Here is a 19,039-nt window from a genome sequence, read left to right on the forward strand (position 1 = left end):
CAGATGAATGGCAGTAAGGAGGTACAACACCCTCTGAACATCAAAAGCAGCATTTAACAGGAGGTATTCCTGAAGTATAATTCATTGTCACCAGTGTCTTAAAACTCCCTGCTCAGGGCTGTCTTCTAAAGCTGAATTTGTGAGTAAGCATAAAACCAATTTGCCATGCTGTTGTCTGCAAGGTACTTTTCTCCCTACATGGTGAAAGGGGGAGGAAAATAAAGGACATGGTTCTAGTTTGAAAATATATTAAATTTACAGTATTAATTTGTATAAAAGGGGATTATGTTGTTTAAATAAGGTAACATGCTATTAGCATCAAACTCAGGAATCCTCTCATATAATTTTGCAATATTAGATATACTATTTTATTTATGTATTTGTTCTCTCTTTCTATACATAGATATTGCAGCAAAATACCTGCAAATAATGCAGTGGCTGAAATTGATGAGATTATCTGGCATCACAGCCCCTGCTGTGTGAACTCCAGCAAAAGGAGCCTTTGTTTCCATAGGCAACAGAGCTGCTGTGGCACTATGGATCAAATGCATCCGGATTTACTTTCATGCCCCTGAGGTAAACAGTTGCCTGCTGCACTACATAAATACTGAAAGAAAAACTCTCTTGGTAAAAGACCTGACCAGCATGAACTGAGGGTAACTACAGGCTGCTCAGAAAAGCCTAACTCAAGCAGCTCAGTGATAAAGGTTCCCTAGGAGAGTGCTATATTCACTGCCATTTTTGCCATTTAGTGATGTAACTTTTTGTCTGGTATTCACCTCTTTTATATCAGCTTAGAGACATGACAGAAAATCATTAAAGTGATCATTTCCTTCCCTCCCCACCTTTAAAGGACGTCAACATCCTTTTCCAGAAAAAAAAAATTGCTTGTCTTCTTAATCAAGGTTTGATAAAATTGTAAAATGTTTCAGAATCTATTTGATCATAGACATCTGGGTAAATGCTTTAGTTCTTAATTGTAAACCAGTATTATACCATTGTTAATAGAAATTGTTTGGCATTACATTAGCTGTTCCATTTATGTAGAATCAGATTTTCAAAAGTAATCAGCACCTACATGTGAGGTTGAAAGATCTCAGCACCTAAACAAGAACCAGATGGTTGAGCTTTTTTGAAAATCTCACTATATATGTTGAAGCCTAAATGGGAACTGAGGTCTTCTGAAAATCTGACCCCAGCTGTGAATTTTGAGCCCTTCTATAAATTCAAGCCACTGCCTCAGTATTTGTGAATGGAATTTTCACTTGTAGAATTGGTGATTGGAGAATTAGCTGTCAGCTCAAATTGCAATTACTCTGATTTGTAGACACAACTGCAGATGTTAAGAGAGAATGTGGTTTGTGCCCACAAAAGAGAGCGGGCTTATTTAGAAAATACTGAACCTTTAGGTTTAATGGAAGTGCCCATACCTGCTGAATCATGTCTAAAATAAATTGTATTTTAAGAAACTTAGTATAAATGAATGCACATGAGTTATGACCTTTAAATTAAAAAAAATAGATAGTTGTACAGAAATGTTAACTATTGGTAAATTATATCTGAATTTGCTGAGATTGCTTATTCATCTGATTAAAAATGTCATTCTGTGCAATCTATATTTATAGTATTTTGCATTTTCTATTTATCTTGCTTTTGGATATTTTCTCTCCAAGTTACATTTTCACAGGTGTCAGCCATAGATGCACCACATGCTCCAAGGACTCAATTTGAGAAAAACCTAATCCCAAATTAAATACACAAAATTCTGCAGCTGTTGGGTAGGAATCTGAATGATTAGTTTTTCTTTTAAAGTTGTCCATTGTCATGGAATCTGGACACTTTACGTCAACTACAAATAATCCAAATCTTCAGAGAATATCTGGCACCTTAATATTGAAGAGACACTAATAAATATACAACCCATGGCTAAAAATGTTCTGGAGCTTATTTAAACACTTGTAAGCTCTAACTTTTTTTTCACTGCATCCTGAAACTTATGAAAGAGAGAATCAGAGAGAACAGGTTCCAGAGGCCTGGGCCTTCCACTGGAAAAGCCTTGATGCCTTCCTTAGGCAGTTCATCCTCAGGAGTCAATAGCAAGGCTGTCACAAATGGTGTCACAGTCTTGACTAGACATGGAGAAATTTCTCAAATAACCGAGTCCCATACCACACTGGTCCCACCCACGATGTTTTGGACTCAGCAACACCCACCCATTGCCATGAAAAGTGTCTGTCAAGACATTGGCCCCCTGTAATCATTTTCATGAGCCTCCATTTTCCTCCTGTTTCTGCTAGACTAACTTTTCTCTTCAAAATAGCTGCTGGCAGGTGCTGTCTCTACCTTCCTGAATCTGGAAGAGTAATGAAAGGTGGGGTGGGATTGGATGGGATGATATCTTTGCCTCAATTATTCTCTACACAAAAGGGGCCTATGGAAGTCACCATGTCCTGGAAATGTGTGATGAATAACTCTGCTAAATAACTTAGGCCCCCCCTTCTTCTCAGGGCAGAAACCCATGGATAATTACTGATGCATAGAATTTGGAGTACCAATTTGTTGAGGTTTGTCTCCTAGTTCTATTCTGTTTCTTTCAGTTAATATTAAAGCTTTTCAAGGTTAGGAGTGACATACTGGTAATGATGAGCCTGACGTAGGCTTATGTTAAATTTGTCCTCAGTGGTCAGGTTAATCTTTTCATTTGTGTTTTTTCCCTGTAAATAAAGACATTGCCTGTGCCACAGATCTAATCTTCCTATTACCTCCCTCTCTTCCTCCAACATGGTCTAATTTTCTTAGTCTCACCTGTACTTTAAAAAATAGAAAATGTAACTGAGGTGTGGCAATAAACTTACATCAAGTGCTTTATTTAGCAAAAATTAAAGCTCTGGTTATGAAGTATTTTTTGTAAGTGTATTGGTCCCAGGATATTAGAAAGTCAAGGTGGCTGAGGTAATATTTCTTACTTTTGTTGGTGAAAGATGCAAATTTTGATCTTACCGAGAGCTCTTCTTCAGGTCTGGGATTGCATCTCTTCCCCAACAAAATGATCTGTGGAAAAAGAAAAGGAGTACTTGTGGCACCTTAGAGACTAACATTTATTTAAGCATAAGCTTTCGTGAGCTACAGCTCACTTCATCAGATCTCTTGGTTATTCTTTAATCTGCATCCACAGAGAATATCATCCTAGCTGGGACTAACATTCTCTAGAGAACACTGATATTGGTGGTGGACAACTAAAGTCAGAAATCTTATTCTGAAGGATTATTGCTCAGTGGAGTATCCCAGGCAATGATTTCCAAAAATGCACAAAGTATTTGTTTCCAAAACAAGGGAGTAGAGACTGAAGGTTATTAGAGCATCTTGCATGCATCTCAGTGAAGCGACAGCCAGGTCACACATCTGTTGTGATATTTTACTGCCAGTTTCTAGTATGCCACATTCTAAGTGACATGGTGAGTAACACAGTGACACTCACTTGACTGACAAGCATGCCATATACCCTACAGTACTGAAACCTTCTCAGTTAATGGATGGACAATTTAACTTTATATGTTTGCACTCAGGGTGTTAAAGAGGGCAAGGAGAAAACTGTACTGAGAGCAGACAAGAAGGGACTTCTACTTTTTAATTTCTCTTTCCAGTCTCCAGTTTACTTGTAGCCCAGTAAACATGCAATTCACACGCCTTCAGTAAAATATTCCACCCTTCTTTACAAAGTACAAAGTAGTAGTGAAGGTACAGAATATCAGAGTTTCCCAGTAGCTGGAATTTTACACAGTAACTCAGGCCTTGTCTACACTTCAAATTTTTGTTGACAAAAGTTATGCCGCTTTAATTTAAGAGCTTTATTAAACTGCTGTTGCATGTCCACACAAAGCTCCTTATGTCAGCAGAATGTGTCCACACTAGGAGCTCCTGCATTGACACAGAGAGCAGTGCACTGTGGGTAGATACCCCAATGAGCAGCTGGCCACACGATTCTTTGGGAAGGGATGCCTCATGGGGCAGGTACAGCATCACATGATGCAGGTTTCTCAACCTCATCTTCCATGGGCATCCTACTAGATTGCCAGCTGCTTTTCAACTGAAGTGTGTGTGTGTGTGTGTGTGTGTGTGTGTGTATTGGAGGGGCGGGTGGGGGTGGAAGAGAGAGACAGAAACAGTCTGTGTTGGGGAAGTGTGAGAGAGATTGTGTGTGTGGGGGGGGGGGAGTGGGTGTGTTGCTTGAACAACGAATCCTGGAGGGGGACCCCCCCACATCAGCCCCCAGCTCTTCACAACAGTCTTTTCCCTGCCTCTCCCACAGCAGCAGCCCACTCTGCCTGCCTGCCTATGGTTCTGTGATTCCTCAGAGTTCCCAGAGCCTCCTCAGCTACCAGGAGCAGAATCCTTAGTGAGCTCTCTAGGCTGAGGAATGTCAAAGCTTCCCAGCGCTTTAAAAGGGGAGAGGTGCATGCCTGCAGGGCAGCTGAGTTCAAAACAGTGAGCAGAGGGGTCACAATGGGCATTCTGGGATACTGGAGGAGGCCAATTATGTTGTTGACATAACGAACAGCACTGGCACTTTGTCAACACAACTTTTTGGCAAAAAACTGTCTCTCATCAAGGTGGTTTTATTTTGTTACCAAAAATGGCATTTCAGTGTGTACTCCTCCACTGTTTTGCTCTCAAAAGCTGCCTTTTGCAGACAAAACTCTGCATGACTGAGGCCTCATCACCAAATTTGAAGGTAGTTGTATTGAGGTTGCCTCATGCTTTAGTTTCCAGCATGCTTGTGGAGTTGCTTACTTTGGTCCTCTTGTTAAGAAAATAAAGCCAAGTAAAGTATGCTGATGCGCAAGTGTTTGCTAATAATTGTTTCTCTGCCTGGCTAATAAAAGTCTGGGTGATTAAAATAGTCTTTAGCACAAGCCGCAAGCTTGGAGCAAAATTCTGCAATGGTCAAATCATTCCTTATCGTTATTGTCCCTCAACCCCTCCAACAGTTCTTCCTCCAAGTTTGTTTGCTATTTTATGCCATTGGACATATGCAAGCTGCTTCCAAGCCACCATAACGAAAGTCCAGAGCTTCTCCAGGCAATTGTAAACACTTTTTGAAATGGATCCCTACTCTTAGAGGTCACTTTCCCTTCTCCCGTCCCCCTGAGCTTAGCTGGCTTTTGAGCAGCACAATGTAGCTCAATATTCATTGTCATTTTTCAACTTCGCCTGAAAACATTAATGTAGGTTCCTGATTTCATTTTTTTCAATGGAAAGGGAGAGCTGAGAGTGCTTGTTGAGCCACAAACTGCTGCTGGAAGTGCAGCTGAGATTGGGAAGGGAGCAGGTGGGAATAGGTAAAAAGATAATTTAAATGCAGACATTTCTTTCCCTCTAGTCCCTTCTCTCCATCAGTTCCCAGCTCAGGGATGGATAAAGGGTCAGTATGCAAATGAACTGGAGGGGCTCAAAGAAAGGGAAATACAGAACTGGTAGACAGGAGCTGGGCAGGTAGAAGGAGCAGAGATGTTCCAGAGGTGTAAGCACATCAGAACATTTGGGAAGCTGCAGGTCTCTTCCCCCAGCCTGGACTGCAATCAAACAGCAATTCTCTGCTCTCTGCCCCATAAAAGAACTTTCCTAGTTCTCTTGAGCTCTGGTGACCCTCCTCCCAGTCTAGGGCTGCACTGCTGGGCACAAGTAGCCAGGGCAATACACTTTGAACAGCAATAAGCGCCCTTTAAGTGACCAGATATGTTTGTGTCTGTTATATACATAGTTGAATTTTGTGGACCACTCCAAACCTATGATTTGCATATAAAATTAAATATTCTTTTACTTTAGCTTAGTTTGGTATCATCCTTTAATAATGAATTTCAACGTACTCTGTCTCCCTTGCTTTTGCTCTTCCTTATCTTTCCTTTTCTCCACCCCATACTTCTCTCCCTCATTTTTCTAGCACTCAATTCTCCATTATTTCCTTTTCCAAGCACTCCCCGGTCTCTCCTTCCTTCTTGACTTCCACCTCCCCTCCAACTCTCCTCCCCTGTTCTTCCTGCCCACCCATTTTAACTGAAACCCTCATTCAGCATGATACTTAAACACATGCCTAATTGGTAACACACCACAAATCCCACTGAAGTTAATGGCACTCCTGATGTGCTGAAGTTAGTCAAGTGCTTAAGTTCTCTGCTGAGTCAGGGCCAAAAACACCCCTAGGCATCTAACCACTTAAACAACCTCCAAACATGCACTCACACCCTATTGTCCATCCCTGCCCCACCACATACCTACTATCTGTCCCTTCACACACTTCATTATCTCTTCCTCCGCTGCATTAAATACACTAGGAGTGGCCAACTTGAGCCAGAGAAGGAGCCAGAATTTTCCAATGTACATTGCCAAAGAGCAACAGTAATATGATGACAGCTTCCCCCGTTCCCAGTGCTTCCTGCTCACCAGCAGCTCCCTCCTTCCCCGCACCTCCTGATCAGTTTTTTTTGTGACATGCAGGAGGCTCGGGAGTGAGGGGAAGGAGCGAGGGCATGGCAGGCTCAGGGAAGAGGGCAGGGCCTGTGGCAGAGCCAGTGATCATCTCTCAGCACATTGGAAAGTTGGAGGCTGTAGCTCCAGCCCTGTAGTCGGTCCCTATACAAGGAGCTGCATATTAACTTCTGAAGAGACACATGTGGCTCCAGATCCACAGATTGGCCACCCCTGAAATACACCATGTCTCACTATAGTGACTCTCTTTCTAAGATGCTGAGTGCTTCCCTTCCAAAGATGGTTTGAATAGAGGGCTGTTTGTATGATCTACCAGCAGTGATTGCTGTTCTGCAGTCCTAAACTGCACATGTTCTATGTACATGCCTGAGCATCGAAGAGTGATCTGCATTTACAAAGTGAAAATATAAGTTTGACATTTAGCATCAGGAATGGTTGAACGAGGCTTAAATAGAAGCACATATTTTACCATCTTCTCTAAGCATTATGTTGAAAGGATTCAGGCCAGCAGTGCCTGTCTGCAACCTGCCCTGCTTGGGCACCATGGAAAGAGAGAAATCTCCTGTTCAGCTAAAAAGCATCAGAAAAAGGCATGGGTGATTCTAATGCTATTACCATGGCTGATGTAGAAGTGGCATATTCCTCTTCTGTGGCTCCGTATCGTCTGATCCAGGAGAATACTTTACTCTCCATCACAGACGTGATTAATATATATTGTCCTCCCCAGCTTACCTTTATTGTACATTTTATGCTATATATCAAAGTGTATGGGCATTTTGTGTTATCCTGTGCTGCGTTTTTGTAGGTTCCAAATGTGGCTAGGAGGTAGTGAGTGTTTGCAGAGATTTCTTCCTTTGAGCCCCAGGTAAAATGGACTTTTGTACTAATCTGTCCCTGCCATCACATTTCTATGCCACAAATAGTGAGGTGGTGGTTTTTTTTCTAAAGCCTTTTAAAAACTCTACTGAAAATGTGATGAGATATATTCAATCAACTGAGTTCCAACAACAAAAAATTAGAATAAGTGAAGAAGAGAGAAGTTCTCTCTCTCTGTTTCCATTCTTCTCTTTCCCCTTCTATCTGCTTCATTTAATTGGCTTCCTCATGAAATTTTATGGGTTTGAAGGAGACAGGGAGAGAGAGGAAAAAACTATTTGGACTATTTTACCCCCCCCCCCCCCGCCAAAAAAAATCTCATTTTTATGACTCATCCAATGTGGGTGCATTTGTTTTATCTGAAATGCAGGGCAGTATTAGCCTTGAGCTTGCCCTCTCTAGGGAAGAAATGGAGAGAGATTATATTCTAATGTGTGAGTCTGAGCAAATAAACAAACTGAGATCATTCCTGGGCGGCGGGGGATGGGTGAATGTGTATGCATAGCACAGGATCAGGGGGACTTTCCCCTTTATATCGGAGAGATTTACAACCTTAGCTCATCTTAACAAAGGATTGGGATAGTGAATTTCCTTTTATAAACCCAATTGCATATGGATCAGTGACACAAGCCCTTATGACCCTTGCAAGCTTTGCAAAAATGAAACTCATTTCTCTTAAAACCATCTCCCCAGCTTCCGATGTCATTTTTCTCCCTCTTGTTTCATCGTCATATGGCTCTCTATTCCGCTCTTCACTATATGTGCTCTGCCCAATGTTTCCCCATTGTGGTTATCTACATTAGAACCTCTGGGACATGGCAAGTGAGAGTGGAGGCCATGAAGATTTTGCAGGAGATTTAATCAAGGTCCTATGGGTGGTGGGAAAGGAACATATATTCATAAGCCATTTTAATAATTAGACAACTCTTACCTTCTTCCACCATATTTAGCCAAAGGCAGCCACCCTCATCTACACCAATTCACAGAAAGAACCTAGCAGCTTCTAGGCCAAGTCACTATGGAGTTATGACAAACCCAATAAAGTTAGGAAAATGTTCAGGAAGGGAGATTGTTGCATTTTTTTTTTAAATCCACATCTCCCTTTTCTAACATCCAGCCTCAACAGTAATTTGTTTCCTTCTTCCACTCCCCTGGCTGTACCTTCTTCCAATCCTGCCTGTTATACCTGGTATCCCCTCCCACTTCCAGTATACCAGGTCCTCACTCCCTCATTCAACAAGTGGGTAAAGACTTACTTCTTCTGTGAGACTCCAATAGAACAAGGAATAAATAAAATGTCTATGCCAGCTCCTTCCCTGTCTGTGCATCTTGCTTTGTGTCTGTGATTTAGGCCCTGATCCTGCCATTGAATCCATGCAGATGGTGCCCTTGTGGGGCACCATTGAGTTCAGCAGGATTCTGAGTGGCCATAAGGGTACATCACATAGATCAGATTGCAGAACAGGGCCCATCAACTGAAAGCCCACCCAGGCAGGGGCTGTCCAAATATGTATTGTACAGTACTAGCTTCATCCTTAGCTATTGAGAGAATAGATTTTCATAACAGAGGCACATCAGTAAATTTGGATCACTCTGCTCCCTGTTGCATCCACATGACTTTGATACTGGGAAAGTAAATAAGTGCATTATAGGCAAGCAGCGTGTTTATACAGATATCGATCTAAAAATCTATGTTCTAAGAGTGTATTCCATTGCTTGAGACAGAATAATATTATTGCCTAATTTTTTTCCTAACCTTATTATACTCCTCTTTCCTTCCCTTTCACCTGCATTTGATTTATTTATCTTTGATAGATATTCTCCCTATCCTGGGGGCTTATGGTAGCCTAACTTGACAGTCTTTTCATTTCTTTTAATGTCAACATGTTTCATCTTTCTGTGTGGAGAAATAAAGTACCTGAAGAGGCTGAGCTAAATTAGTAGCATTTTAAATACTGCAGTTCAACAGTATTTAAAACAAGTCACTCAATGTGAGGTTTTTTTAAATAAAAACATTAAACAAAATGGATTCTTGTCTTACAACATCCCCCCCCCCCAAAAAAAACAGAACATCAAGAAATTGGTCTTTCTTTCGGGTCTGGGTGATCTTATTTAATAAATCATTAACTTTTAGTAAGGCAAATAAAAAATGGAGCTTGGGGGCAATATGAGAATCAGTGCTGTGACTGAAATAGTGCTAAGGTATAATGATAAATATATGGAACTGGTATTATTAGGTCGGGAAACAGTTTCGAGGCATGAGGAAAAAATATTCTACCTGATGAATAATTCATACAATAGGGTACATATTTCAACTCATTTATTATGTATTTAAAATTGTGCTTTTTTTTTTGGCTGACAAGCAATTTTATGCTAATGCAAGAAACAATACAAATTGCTTAATTTGTAATTGATGCTTTAAAAATATTGGTCTGTCAAATTCAAAATAAAACTTCATAGCTTTACTCTGCTCTGGTTTATTCTCACACAGAGGAGAGTGATGGGGACCTACGTTCCAACTACAAAATTTTTTCCATGATGCGTAGAGCAGTGGTATCTTACTCACACCTATGAACACACCCACCCACACTTCATTTGGGTCAGTTCACTGGTGATGATGATAGGGGAACTGGAAAGAACCAGGCTTGACTTTCAGATGCTAGGTTGGTCTTCAGGTCTGGAAAAGGACCAAATTCTGCCCTTGGTCACTTCTTTAAAATCTTATTAAAATCAATTGGTTGTATGGGTATAAATAAGGGTAAATAATGACCCAAACAGAACACATTTGATATGAAAATCACTGAATGATAATAAATGTTGAACCTCAGGTGCTATTTTTACTGAGTCATTTTCAGAATAGAACCATACTTTGATGCTGTTAAAATCTACTACAGTTCAAAATTCCTTAAAAAACAATTGAAAACTTCTGGAACTAATCAGTCATTTAATTGTCAGATGGTATTTTAATCTAGTCTCCTCTCTCTGCCCTCCCTTCCACAGCCCTTTGCTTCAGTTAGGAACTCTTGCCAGGTGATATTTATGGTTACTTCTTATTACATACTTTAGAAAAGACAAAAAGTGTAAGTAATAAGAGACAATATCCAGTACATGGAACAAGAAAAGAATAGGACTAATTGCTGGTAAGCAGCCTTTTATAAGCTTCCATCTTCTAGCATAATAAAAATAATAAACATTATTATCCAGGGATCAATCAGACAGAATTTTTCAGACAAAATTCCATTGAAATGATCTTTTGGAAGTCAATGGGAATTTGTCAGGAGTGAAGACTATAGGATCAAGCCCTAAACCATATATATGAAGCCACTCATGTGTAAAGCTAAGCATGTGCATAAGGACTAGGGAAATAGCCTCTTAAAAGAAATTTAGAACCTTTCTTGTGATTTATTCCTTAAATTTCAATGAGAACCTGATCCTAAAATGAAGAAATATGGCAGGAAATATTTTCCCTCTATTAACTTCTGTTTTTCTTGGTAAAACATTGTTATTTGTGGTGTTTATATAATTATATTTCAGTGTAACTCAAGTATGTAATGACATTTCTCCAATAAAAGCGTTTAAATAACTCAGGAAATAGCTTTACTGTTCTGTTTCCTGACTTAAAACCCATTTTGTCATGTTAATTTTATTGTTCAATCCATCTGAACGCATCTAGACATATTCCACGCTATATAAAGCAAAATAAAATATTTACCGGATCAGTTTTTATGTATAGATGTACAGATGAGTCGCATCATATGTGCATTTAACTTATACAAATTCAACTATACACGCTCGGCAAAAAAAAAGAAAAATAACAAGATACCTTGTTACCTAGTGCAGCGATTCCACCCGTGATTCCACCCACCATTCCACTCAATGAGCATACGTCCTGCAGCGAGCTTGAGATGGGAGACGTGAATCTGCTGTTCCCTCAGTCGGTCTCAGTTCCTGTGTGCTTCTCATAGTGTAAGCATCTCGCTGTGCTGAATATGATTCTAGTGTTTAAAGATACTGTACGTATTTTTCATATAACATGGCCCCTAAATGCAAGTCAACTACTTCATCTGGTGCTCAACCGAAGAAACAGCGATCTGTTCCAATGCTGGAGGAAAAACCGGCTGTGTTGGACTTATTGAGAGATGGTATGTCAGTCTCCAACGTGGCACGTAAATATGGCTGCCACGAATCTAGCATCCATGCCATCAAGATTCAAGAGAGAAATTTGTCAAGCCGTGGCATCAAGTGCTCCAATAACTGCTAAGGTGATGAGCCAGGTGCATGATAAGACTTTGGTGAAGACTGAAAAGGCATTAAACTTCTGGCTGGAAGACATGAACCATAAACGTGTGCCTGTTGATGGCAACACATTGCAAGAAAAGGCTCTTAGTCTCTCTGCGATGTTCAAACCTCCTGTTGAAGAGGGACAGCCTTCTAATGAGAAGGAATTCAAAGCCAGCCAAGGTTGGCTTAACAGTTTTAGGAACCACTGCAACCTCAAAAACGTGCAGACTAGTGGAGAAGCTGCATCTGCCAATGAAGAGTCAGCAAAAGCCTACTCCGAACAATTAAAGAAAATCATAGAAGAAAAGGGCTATCTTCCGGTATAAGTTTTTAATGCTGACGAAACTGGGCTCTTCTGGAAAAAAAAATACCCAACCACACTTACACTTCGAAATCAGAAAGACAAGCCCCTGGCTTCAAAGCAGCTAAAGACTGTGTGACTGTATTGTTTTGTGGCAATGTGGCTGGGCATTTAATAAAGCCGGGCTTGCTCTACAGAGCTGCAAATCCCTGTGCCCTAAAAGGCAAGAACAAAAATCTCCTGCCTGTGTTCTGGCAATCAAATAAATAGGCTTGGCTGATAGCAGCATTATTTCTGGATTGGTTCCACAAGTGTTTCATTCCAGAGGTCAAGTGGTACCTTGAAGAGAAAGGACTTTAAAGTGTTGCCTGAAACAGTCAATGCATGTTGGCGAAACCTATGAAAAGAATGTGTGAATGATTTTAAGGGTTTCCCGACCATTGACAAAGAAGTGAAATGCATTGTTCAAGTGGGCAGGCAAGTGGGTGGTGATGGCTTCGTCGACATCCTTGAGGAAGAAATTGAGCCATAGAGAAACATTGACTAATGAAGAGTTAGAGGAACTGATAAAGTCGTCTGTAGAAGACAAAGATGATGACGACGAACAGGAAGAGCCAGCAAGTTGGAATCTTCATAAATTTGCTGAAGTGTTCCAAGCAGCAAAACACTTGAATGATTTAATTTCTGAATACGATCCCTCTATGGTATGAAGCCTCAAAATCACACATAGTATATGGACTATTTGAGACCATATCTAGAAATGTTTGAGCAGCTCAAAAGACAACTGCGACAGTTGCCAATCATCATGTTTTTCAAGGAAAAACAACAAGCAGCAGATGAGCCTACGCAATCAACTTCTCAAGCTGAACTGGAGTCAACCACTTCGTCTATTACTCGCTCTCCGTCACCCAAGCTCTCCTTCACCTCCGTCTCCTGGATCAACAACAGGCCCTGACGACCCCCTGTAATTACCTCCTGTAATTAAAAATACAGTACTGTAAAATTATATTTTGCATATGTACTCTTTATTATATACTGTACATTATACATTTTATACATTACTGTACAGGGCTGTATACACAAAAAACCAAGTGCAGTATACTGTATTTTAAGGGATTTTCAAGGGTAATTTTGACTATACGCGATTTTCATCTTACGCGCTGACTTTAGAACCTAAACCCGGAGTAAGATGCGACTCCACTGTACATGTATACATACTATGCCCCACACACACACACACACACACACACACACACACACACACACACACACACACTTATACTTCTCAACCTTCAAAGTGTTTTTAGTTGGTATTAAAAGCATAAAACTCACGTAGTGAGATAATACCAAAATGTGATTAGGACAAGAAATAGAGGAATCTTCTTAAAATGGGAAAGAGTTATAGAATAATAATTAAAAACACACAAAATGGAAACTTTCATTTTTGTTATAAAACCAGTGAAACAAAATAAACCTAGCGTGTCTGCCCCCCAACTGCATTTGAGTTAGGGTTTTTTTTTACATATACAAAACAAAAGAAGCATTTTGTTTTGTCACATGAGATAAAATGATCTGAGCAAATATTCTGAAAAGGAAAGGGACAATTTGCCAGACCTGCTGTCAAACAGTTGCTTTCTCTTTTTACCATAATGGTGTAGCTTTTAAATAAGTGACAGGTTAATCTATCTCATTTTGATCCCAACATTTTCCAATTTAGTGGATAAAATTAAAGAACAAATGCAAACTGAACATCACAGGTGTAGTATAGGTTTTTAATCTGATTGATTCTGGATTCACTCTAGTCAGTGAATGGGGCTACTCATAATGTATGTCAGAAAATAAAATGGGAATCTTTGCTCTTGGAATACTTTAATTTCCCTTCGGATAAATCAGTGGAAAATACAGTAAACTGAGAACAATTAAGTTTGAGATGCACAGTTACTTCAAGAATTAGAGTTTAAGAAACTACAGTAGAAATTGAGAGAGGCAGATTGAACAAGGAGGTCAAACCAAGGACAAATTCTTGTACTAATGAACTGCCATGTGCATTGAAATTGATCTGGAAGCACCTGTGCAGGTCCAAAGGCAGAATTTGGTCATAAGTAAATATTTTAGCAAATAGAGGATTCCATCCAATTGAAGCCTCTCGGGTTGCATGATGCAATAAAGACCTGTTTGGTTGTGATCCTTACCTCTAGAGCTGGATGAAATTTTTGGACAAAAATCTTTTTCGCTGAACAAATGCAGATTGGGTTTACTGAGACATCTCATGAATTCATATCAAATTTGCCAAATTGTTTAATAATAATAATAAAAATGTGAAACAATTGAAATGTCTCTTTGATGTTTTTGAAAAGAAACAATTAGATTTTTCAATTTGAGACAACTTTTTGTTTTAAAATTTACTCCACTTTTAAAATAAAAGGCCAAAAAGCTCAAAAATGAAATAATAGGTGGGGTTTTTTTGGGTCAAAAAAAAAGTTCAACCCAGTGAGATATATATTTGCTTCAGGCTTATATGAAATTATTTTTTATTTTTGTTTTTTATTTTTCAGTTCAGCCAGAGAACAAAAAAATCAGTTATTTGCACAGCTCTCCTTTTCTGTCTATAACTTCCACAAAATATAAAGGAAGAAAAGAAGTGTGTGTGTGTGTGTGTAAAATTAATCCTGACATATAGCAGAATTGTCTGGCTTGGGCCAATAGCTTATAACTGTAAAAGTCTTTTCTTCATAAAGCAAATAACGTACTATGTATTCAAAGCCACATTCTTCAGCCCTTAACTGAACAAAACTCCCGTTGTTCTCAGTGGGAGTTCTGCTCAATTAAGGGCTTCACAACTTTTGTTCTCAGGAATACTGATGGTTTTGAGGTGAATATTTTGCTACTTTTAAGGCCATACACTTCGCTAAATCTTCATTTAGGATCTCCAATTGACATATGGTACCAAAGGGGCCAAAAAAGCCAAGATTTATTCTGAGGATCCATCTGGATAAATGTTTAATTTTCCACAGATGTTTAAGTTCAGCAAGAGAAGTCTAATTTGATCTTCAACCTTGCCTTTGCTTCCCAATAGATCTGACAAGACTGAATTTTTCCAAATAAAACCAATGGGTCTGGTTCTTCTCTTACTCTGGCTTTACACCAGTTTAAATTCTTTTGCTTCAATGGAATTAAGATAGTAAGAGCAAAAACGAGTCCAGGATGTTAATTTTTAAATCTTACTTTTGACTTTACTGCGTATTGAATATATACTTCTAGGACAATATAACTCATGCTATTTTTTTTAAATACAGAAGGACCAGCCACGTATTTATTTACCTGTAATAGTTATAGACCATCCTAATAACATAATTGCATCTAATTAAAAATGTTTTGCTGAAACCTCACAATCCCGACAATTAATCCTAAAGATCATTACACAATAGAGTACCCTAGAAAATATTTATCATAGAAATACATGCTTACATATAAGGCAAATATCAAGTAAATCTTGGTCAAAATTCTCTCTTGAGACTCATGGAGTTTCATTGAGTATTGATTATTTTGTAGGTAATGCTGATTATTTGTTGTTAATGAGTGGTCAATGTTGTTGAAGGTAAATATGTGCCCCATCAAATAATATAAATGAGTTTGTTTTATAGTGTCATATAGTTCATTAGTTAAATAAACTAAAATAATGTTCATTGAAAAATGTCACTTTCCTTAACAATTTAAGAAATGCAAGATATGGAATCGGTTCTAATTCTGCACATCCCAAGCCTAACTGTTTTGAGTGAAAAACGAACACCACCTACCCATAGGATATGCTTGGCATATATTTATTACAACAATCTTGAGAAGCAATTTCCATTTAGATGTGTTCTCTCTCAGTCTGTATTATTAAAAAAGTTAAGGTGAAGAGAGGATCAAGATTGGATCTTTCAAAGATGAAGCTGCAAAAAAAAAAAAAAAAAATGAATGGAGCAATGTAATCTACTCAGAGCGGTAAGGAAATATCACCCAACTTTTATAGCTCTTGTACAGAAAATAATCAATAGGCATTGAGTTTCTATGGTCTTGAGTTCCGAGAGTTTTGCATGCCTAAGGGCTGTAGGATTGTGCCCTGTGTCATTATATGACAAAGCACATATGCAAACATACTTTTTAGGTGTAAAGGCCCTTAAAAAGGACACATAACCAGTCACCTATGGGATAAGGATCTAGGTAGGCTGACAAGTAAATGCAGACTTTCAAAGTTCTCATAGTTTGTGTATGTGAAATTGAGTCTATATTTCATAGTAGCAGCCGTGTTAGTCTGTATTCGCAAAAAGAAAAGGAGTACTTGTGGCACCTTAGAAACTAACAAATGAGCTGTAGCTCACGAAAGCTTATGCTCTAATAAATTTGTTAGTCTCTAAGGTGCCACAAGTACTCCTTTTCTTTTTGAGTCTATATTGATTCAGGAACAAAGGTTGCTTAGGAAGAATTATGACATTTTCCTAATACTACCCATTTTGGGTCAAAATGCCTGTTGTTAAAGACCTGACTTCTGTTAGTGTTGTAACATATGTATAGTTCCATATAAGTTACTCTAGACAGTGTATTTTCTCCTTAAATAGTTAGCATTTCCTAGCATAAATGACACACAACTCATTTTGTTTTCAAATACCAATCATGTTTTTAAATGTACATGCAAGATCTCTGAACAACCAATGTCAGTTACATTCAAGGAAATCAAAGTCTCCCATTGACTTCAGCAGGATTTAGATCAAGTCCTTAGATAGTGGCTCGTTTTTGATGTGGCACTTTTAAGCACACTGAGGAACTCTGTGAGTCCTTGCATCCCGGAGATAGCTGAAGCAATTCAGAAATGCCATACAAGTCCTTCAGTTCTGGGCAGAGTCTCTCTGGAGACGTGAGTGTGATAAAATGATCCAGTTGTGGCTAGCTGCTCCTGGGAAGAATCAACTTGTTGGTTATGAAAAAACGAGAATAGTTTTCATATATAAGAATAGTTTCTCAGTCTGTCTCCTTGACTGTAGTCCAGGCTGGGCCATCCCTCTCCTGCTATCTCTTTCCCTTCCTCTGAGCCACAAAACCTGCATTTGCTCAATAGGGGGTCTCTATGAGAAACCAGGAGGACTTAAAGAGACAGTCACATGACACTGGTCAGTTAGTCTAGTGCTTTGAATCTGTGTAGTTTTAACAGAGGGGTAACCGGCACAACTGGGGTAATGTTCTGATCTGTGTCAGTTCAGACAAGTGGAAGGGTGCTGATTTAGAGGCTGCTTTGTGTAACTTACTATAAAAATGGGAGATAGGAGGCAAAGGCCTGAAGGTAGAATTTAGCCCTTGGCAGAGGAGACCTGCAGGGACAAAGATGTGATGGCAGATAGAAGCGGAAAAAATTAAGACAAACACAGGGTTTCCTGCAGCTGTTCAGTATTGGAGTATTCTTATGAGAATTGCTTTGATAACTCATATTTCATCTACAGAAAGCACTGAACATTTGAGATATGATGAAGCTGCTGAGGCATGTCGTTGTCAGTAGATTGTGGTAACACTGCTCCAATAATGGCAAGTCCCACCTGACTGCAATTGCTCAACTACTTTAAAAGATGTATGCTGATTTATCCAACCTACCTGTCAACTTACCCAGCTGTGCAGGAATTATAATTGCACATTTGAAAGCTCTATCTTCAAAGCGTATCAATATTTTTAGAAGAACATCCCGTTCAAGATAAGTATGATCATCATTCTCAAGAACATGTCTTCCTTCAAAGGAACAGAGGACTGGAAGGGATCTTTGGGGTCATCCTGTTCAGTCTCCCGCTATTGCAAGCAGTCCCTTTGTAGACAATCTTTCCCCTTCTTGCACATATGCAACAAACAGAGAATGTGTATGCTGCTAGAGCTTGGGTAGAGAGTTTGGGGTGGAGAAAGGAAGAGTATGAAAGGAGGAAGCAAGGGTTTCTCCTATGTGGGAACTGCTTCACTGTGAAAAGCGTGATTAACTCCACTTGAAGAACACTTAGAAATACAAGAATGCAATTATGCCACATTGAAATTAGGTGGGATATGGACATAAATGTAATATTGTTTGAATTGTACTGCTTCCCGTGTAAGAGTTTCTGCTGAACTGTGTAGGAATGAGTGTAGGAATGTAGGAATCAGTGTAGGAATGACCAGTGGAGTTCCTCAGGGATCGGTTTTGGGACCAATCTTATTTAATCTTTTTATTATTGACCTTGGCACAAAAAGTGGGAGTGCGCTAATAAAGTTTGCAGATGATACCAAGCTGGGAGGTATTGCCAATTCAGAGAAGGATCGGGATATTATACAGGAGGATCTGGATGACCTTGTAAACTGGAGTAATAGTAATAGGATGAAATTTATTAGTGAGAAGTGTAAGGTTATGCATTTAGGGATTAATAACAAGAATTTTAGTTATAAGATGGGGAGGTATCAATTAGAAGTAACGGAAGAGGAGAAGGACCTTGTAGTATTGGTTGATCATAGGATGACTATGAGCTGCGAATGTGATATGGCTGTGAAAAAAGCTAATGCGGTTTTGGGATGCATCAGGAGAGGCATTTCCAGTAGGGATAAGGAGGTTTTAGTACCATTATACAAGGCACTGGTGAGACCTCACCTAGAATACTGTGTGCAGTTCTGGTCTCCCGTGTTTAAAAAGGATGAATTCAAACTGGAACAGGTACAGAGAAGGGCTACTAGGATGATCAGAGGAATGGAAAACTTGTCTTATGAAAGGAGACTTAAGGAGCTTGGCTTGTTTAGCCTAACTAAAAGAAGGTTGAGGGGAGATATGATTGCTCTCTATAAATATATCAGAGGGATAAATACAGGAGAGGGAGAGGAATTATTTCAGCTCAGCACCAATGTGGACACAAGAACAAATGGGTATAAACTGGCCACCAGGAAGTTTAGACTTGAAATCAGACGAAGATTTTTAACAATCAGAGGAGTGAAGTTTTGGAATAGCCTTCCAAGGGAAGCAGTGAGGGCAAAAGATCTATCTGGTTTTAAGATTCTACTTGATAAGTTTATGGAGGAGATGGTATGATGGGATAATGGGAGTTTGATAAGTAATTG

General features: G+C 39.3%; 1 long non-coding RNA gene across 1 annotated transcript; it reads left to right on the forward strand.

Moving 5' to 3' along the window:
- The first annotated feature begins 510 nt into the window (after nt 1-510).
- Nucleotides 511-18,084, forward strand: LOC122455505. Its single transcript, XR_006273726.1, has 3 exons — nt 511-576; nt 15,836-15,931; nt 17,422-18,084. It is a non-coding gene; the product is annotated as an uncharacterized LOC122455505 (long non-coding RNA).
- The last annotated feature ends 955 nt before the right edge of the window (nt 18,085-19,039 follow it).

This window comes from Dermochelys coriacea, chromosome 8 (genome assembly GCF_009764565.3).
Source record: "Dermochelys coriacea isolate rDerCor1 chromosome 8, rDerCor1.pri.v4, whole genome shotgun sequence".
Taxonomy (NCBI): domain Eukaryota; kingdom Metazoa; phylum Chordata; order Testudines; family Dermochelyidae; genus Dermochelys; species Dermochelys coriacea.